Consider the following 6,018-nt stretch of genomic DNA (forward strand, 5'->3'; position numbering starts at 1 on the left):
ACTCCCCCAACATCAAATTCCCTTGTGGTACACATTGAACGTCCCCATCTTTCTGCATCACCCACCAAGTGGAGCCAGGTCCCTGGGCAAAAACAGTTCCACGGAGAGGTCTGCCCTTTCCAGAGGCTGGAAGGACCCAAACTGCTTTTCCCAACATGCTCTTTACATGTACTACAGGGACCTTATCTCCCTCTACAGTATGTAGGGAGCTGGAATGGGTAGGACCATCACGATTGATAGATCCCCTGGTGTTGACCAACCAGGTGGCTTCTGCCAGATGCTTCTCCCAGTGCTTAAATGTTCCACCGCCCATTGCCTTCAGCATAGTTTTTAACAACCCATTGTATCGTTCAATCTTACCAGAAGCTGGTGCATGATAGGGAATATGATAAATCCATTCAATGCCATGTTCTTTGGCCCAAGTATTTATAAGAGAATTTTTAAAATGAGTCCCATTATCTGATTCAATTCTTTCTGGGGTGCCATGTCGCCACAGAACTTGTTTCTCCAGACCTAATATGGTATTTCTGGCGGTAGCATGGGGTACTGCATATGTTTCAAGCCACCCAGTGGTCGCTTCCACCATGGTGAGCACATAACGCTTACCGTTGCAGGATCGTGGCAAGGTGATATAGTCAATCTGCCACGCCTCCCCATATTTATACTTTTGCCATCGCCCTTCCTCCCAGAGAGGTTTCATCCTCTTGGCTTGTTTGATTATGGCGCATGTTTCACAGTCATGAATAACTTGTGCAATAGCATCCATAGTTAAGTCCACCCCTCGGTCTCTAGCCCACTTATACGTTGCATCTCTCCCTTGATGGCCCGAGGTCTCATGGGCCCACCGAGCTAGAAATAATTCACCCTTGTTCTGCCAGTCCAAGTCTATTTGAGCCACCTCAATTTTGGCTGCCTGATCTACGTGATGGTTATTTTTCTGTTCTTCCGTAGCCCGACTCTTGGGCACATGAGCGTCTACGTGGCGCACCTTTACCACCATATTCTTTATTCGGGCAGCAATGTCTTTCCACAGTTCAGCAGACCAAATAGGTTTACCTCTCCGTTGCCAGTTATTTTGCTCCCACTGCTGTAACCACCCCCATAAGGCATTCGCCACCATCCATGAATCAGTATAAAGATAAAGCACTGGCCACCCCTCCCGTTCAGCGACATCTAAGGCTAGTTGGACAGCCTTGACCTCTGCAAACTGACTTGATTCTCCTTTTCCTTCAGTGGCCTCTGCAACTTGTCGCACGGGGCTCCACACAGCAGCTTTCCATCTGCGATACTTCCCAACAATACGACACGATCCATCTGTGAACAGGGCATATTTCTTTTCATTTCCTGGTAGTTCATTATATGGTGGGGCCTCTTTGGCACGTGATACCTCTTCTCCTGGTGATGTTTCAAACTTTTTACCTTCAGGCCAGTCCATGATCACCTCTAAGATTCCTGGAAGACTGAAGTTCCCCATTCGAGCTCGTTGTGTAATCAGTGCAATCCACTTGCTCCAAGTGGCATCAGTAGCATGATGGGTGGAGGGAATCTGTCCTTTAAACATCCAGTTCAGCACTGGCAGTCGAGGTGCCAGGAGGAGCTGCGTCTCAGTACCGACTACTTCGGAAGCAGCCCTAACCCCCTCATACGCGGCTAAGATTTCCTTCTCAGTTGGGGTGTAGCACTCTTCAGACCCCCTGTATGCTCGACTCCAGAATCCCAGGGGTCGGCCTCGGGTCTCCCCTGAGGTTCTTTGCCACAAGCTCCAGGTGGGACCTTTCTCTCCAGCAGCAGTGTAGAGGATGTTCTTTACATCCTGTCCCGTCCGTACTGGCCCCAGAGCCACGGCACGGGCTATCTCATGTTTGATCTGCTCAAAAGCCTGCTGCTGTTCAGGACCCCATGTAAAATCATTCTTCTTCCGCGTCACTTGATACAGGGGGCTTACAATAAGGCTATAGTTTGGAACATGCATCCTCCAAAAGCCCACTACACCCAGAAAAGATTGTGTCTCTTTCTTATTAATGGGTGGAGACATGGCAGTGATTTTGTCAATCACATCTGCTGGGATGTGACGGCGCCCATCTTGCCACTTTATACCTAGGAACTGAATCTCCTGGGCAGGTCCTTTCACTTTGCTTCGCTTAATAGCAAAACCAGCTTGCAGAAGAATTTGGATTATTTGCTCTCCTTTCTTAAAAACATCTTCTGCTGTATCGCCCCACACAACAATATCATCAATGTATTGCAGATGCTCAGGAGCACTGCCCTGTTCCAATACAGTTTGGATTAATCCGTGGCAAATGGTTGGGCTGTGTTTCCACCCCTGGGGCAAACGGTTCCAAGTATACTGAATGCCCCTCCAGGTGAAGGCGAACTGTGGCCTGCACTCTCTGGCCAGAGGAATGGAAAAGAAGGCATTAGCGATGTCAATGGTGGCATACCACTTGGCTGCTTTTGACTCCAATTCATATTGGAGTTCTAGCATGTCCGGCACAGCAGCACTCAGCGGGGGTGTGACTTCATTCAGGCCACGGTAGTCTACCGTCAGCCTCCATTCTCCACTGGCTTTACGCACTGGCCATATGGGGCTGTTAAAAGGTGAATGGGTTCTGCTGATCACTCCTTGACTTTCTAGTTGACGAATCAACTTATGAATAGGGAGCAAGGAATCCCTGTTGGTTCGATACTGCCGTCTATGCACTGCTTTTGTGGCAATTGGTACCTGCTGCTCTTTTACTTGCAGCAACCCCACAGCAGACGGATCTTCTGACAGGCCAGGCAAAACAGATAGCTGCTTAATGTTGTCTGTATCTACAGCAGCTATTCCAAAGGCCCATCGATACCCCTTAGGATCCTTGAAATGCCCCCTTCTGAGGTAATCAATACCCAGTATGCATGGAGCCCCTGGGCCAGTCACAATAGGATGCTTTTGCCAGTCTTTACCAGTGAGGCTTATTTTGGCCTCCAACACAGTCAGTTCTTGAGAACCCCCAGTCACTCCAGAAATATGGACTGATTCTGTCCCTTCATGATTCGAGGGCATTAGAGTGCACTGTGCACCGGTATCCACCAATGCCTTATATTTCTGTGGTTCTGATGTGCCAGGCCATCGGATCCACACAGTCCAATAAACTCTGTTATCCCTCTCCCTCCCCTGACTGAGGGCAGGGCCCCTCTATTCATTACCTGTGGTAACTGGAGCAACTACACTGGTGGTTGGTCTGTTCTGTAATTCTCTCACCCGTGCTCGCAGTACGGGAGTATCTTGATCGTGCCACTTCCTCATATCTTCTCCATGGTCACGGAGATAACGCCACAAGGCAACACGCGAAGCCATCCTGTTGTTGTTTCTCACTCGAGCAGGAAAGCGTTTGCCTTCGGTAGCTGAAATTTTTGATGTTACAGGTGAGGAGGGGGATCCATCTTCTTTAATTAATTGGATTTTCATTAGTTTGATAAGCTCTTTCATTAGGCCCCTTTGCTTATCTTGATCGTCGTCAAACGTTTCCGATACTATTACGGGTTCTACAGGTTCATCACGATTAATCAATAGGGACATCTGCTCTTCTACATCACCCAGTCTGTTTGCTAACTCTGTGACGGCTGAAATGGAAACGTGGGTTGGGGGTAGATGCTGCTCATAGTTTTGGAGTGTAAGAATCAATTCGAAGACTAGGGGTCTTCTCTGTTGGTCCTCGTATCTGTGGAATGTGGCTAATAGTGTGGGGGCGTATCTGTCTGGTGCTGCTCTCGTAAGTTTTTGCCATATTTCAGGTGTTGTCCTCACTCTCTCCGGATCATGGTTTTGGCGTGGATCATTAGGAACAAAATTAGACTCATATAGCATTTCCACCAGGGCTATTTCCCTCAAATACTGGATACCTCTCTCAATTGTATTCCACGTTTTCTTTGCAGGCTGCAGAAGTTCTTTGTAGGGATACCTTTCCTTCACAGCTATTAGTATTCGGTCCCAGAGGGTTGCAGCTTCATCCAAACATCTACTAATTGCTCTGTCGATGGATTTGTCTCCGGCAATGTCTCCTAATTGGCGTGCTTCATTACCATCTAGAGACAAGCTACTGGCCCCACTATCCCAACAACGAAGCAACCAGGTGACAACAGTTTCATTCGGGCGTCGTTCAAATTCCTTTCTTGAGCTTATGATCTCAGACATCTTGAGAGGTCGACGAACAGTAATAGAGATCTCCTCTTCATCGCTGTCCTCTTCGTGCCTCTTAGTTTTTGCTTTTGCTTTTCTTGGTTCTGAGGAAGTCCCCTCACCTGGATCTTCCTCTACCACCTCCTCTTCCACTTCCTCTCCTTCTTCTTCTTCTTCCTTTTTTCGCTCTAGACGTGAGGACACCCGCTTCCATTTCTTGCCTTCTACAGGGGCTACTGACACTGTTACTGGTGTCTGTTGTGACTGATCAGGTCTGACTTGGAGATTTCCCCCTTCGGCTTGCACCTCCGCTCGGAAACTGTCTCTCTCCAAAACAGTACTATACAGGGCGCGGTAGGCACAAGCCAAGCCCCAGATGAGTCGTGCCTCCTTTGATCTATCTAAGCCGCACTGCCCCTGACTCAAATGCTGGCTCAGTTTCTCGGGATCCCACAGATGTTCAGGGGTGAAATCCCATGGCACGGCGGGTCCCCACGGTTCTAAGATTCTTCTTAAACCTTTCCATATTCCTTGCCAGTCATCATTCTCTGGTCTTGGAGGAGGCTCCTTCCACTTAGCACGAATGAAGAGGAATATATTCAAAGATATCGATAATATGCACGAAAATATGAGCACTGACTCGGTGTTCGAAAAACGTTCAACAAACTGGGAGGGAAGCCTAGAAACCGGTTCGAAGGTCTCAAAATTCAAATTATACCACATTGCATAAAGCCACCAGGCAGGTGCCTCTATCAGGGCCCTCACTTGGTTGTATATGAATACAACTCCACAGCAAGACATGAAGAGGTTAATTATAGACCGGTAACTGGCAAGGAACATGATAGCTTTTAATCCCTTATACAGTGCTTTGACAATACAGAGCAACCTCATAGTTGATAACTGCTAACGTAAGGGGGAATAAAGAGAAGGAGGAAAAAAAAAAAAACAAACGGGAACCACTCGGTACAGTGTCTGGAGTTTGGCGGACTGCCCAGGCTATAATCTAATCTATGAAGGTCACACCAGCACCAGCAATGCTTTGTAGTCTCACAGTCTGGCCTAACAAAATCCTTTTTTTCTTACTAACGTTAAAGCTTCAGATGAATCTTGCCCGCATTCTCCACCAAAATTGTCACGGAGTTACCTAGATAGATCTGTGCCCGTGACAGGGGGCCGGTAGGCTTGTGGGCCCCCCTCCCCCTTCACTTCCCGAGAAAAACGAAGCGGTGGCAACAATCTAAGAAGGAGAACTTATTTTACTAACTATGATGTTGAGATGCAAGATGACACGATACAATACAATCTAATTGGGAGTAAGTATAATAAACCAAATGGAATGAGGGAGAGAGAGCGAAAGAGCGATAGAGAGGGAGAGAGAGAGAGAGTGAGAGAGTTTCCGAAACCGAAAGCCTTACTTGATGAAGGCGCCCGGCTTGGAAAGCACACCCACTCCTCTCCCGGCAGCAAGCGAAAGTGAAGAAGCACCGCGCGCAACCAGATGACGTATCTTCCGTGATGTGTCTTCCTTCTCTGACCGTGAGGTCCTCTGGGATACGTAGTTCTTCTCTTTTGTCCATGATGTTATGATGTGGAATACCAATAGCGAAGTTACAAAACCATGACACACACAAACACAAAAAGCAAACAAAAACTAGAAAGAAATCAAGGTGATAGATGGATAAAACATTACTAGACTATTAACAGCAGTGGCTAAAAGTAACATTTGTCTTCTGTTAGGAGTGAAAAATATGCACAGCCAGTCTTGGTATTCCAGTAAGTTTCACAGGAATACAATGTCTCTGAGAGCTAAGGTGACCATCTGTGAAGGCTTTCCTTGGCACCGTGTTTTACACACACAC

This window comes from Gallus gallus, chromosome 3 (assembly GCF_016699485.2).
Source record: "Gallus gallus isolate bGalGal1 chromosome 3, bGalGal1.mat.broiler.GRCg7b, whole genome shotgun sequence".
Lineage (NCBI taxonomy): Eukaryota > Metazoa > Chordata > Aves > Galliformes > Phasianidae > Gallus > Gallus gallus.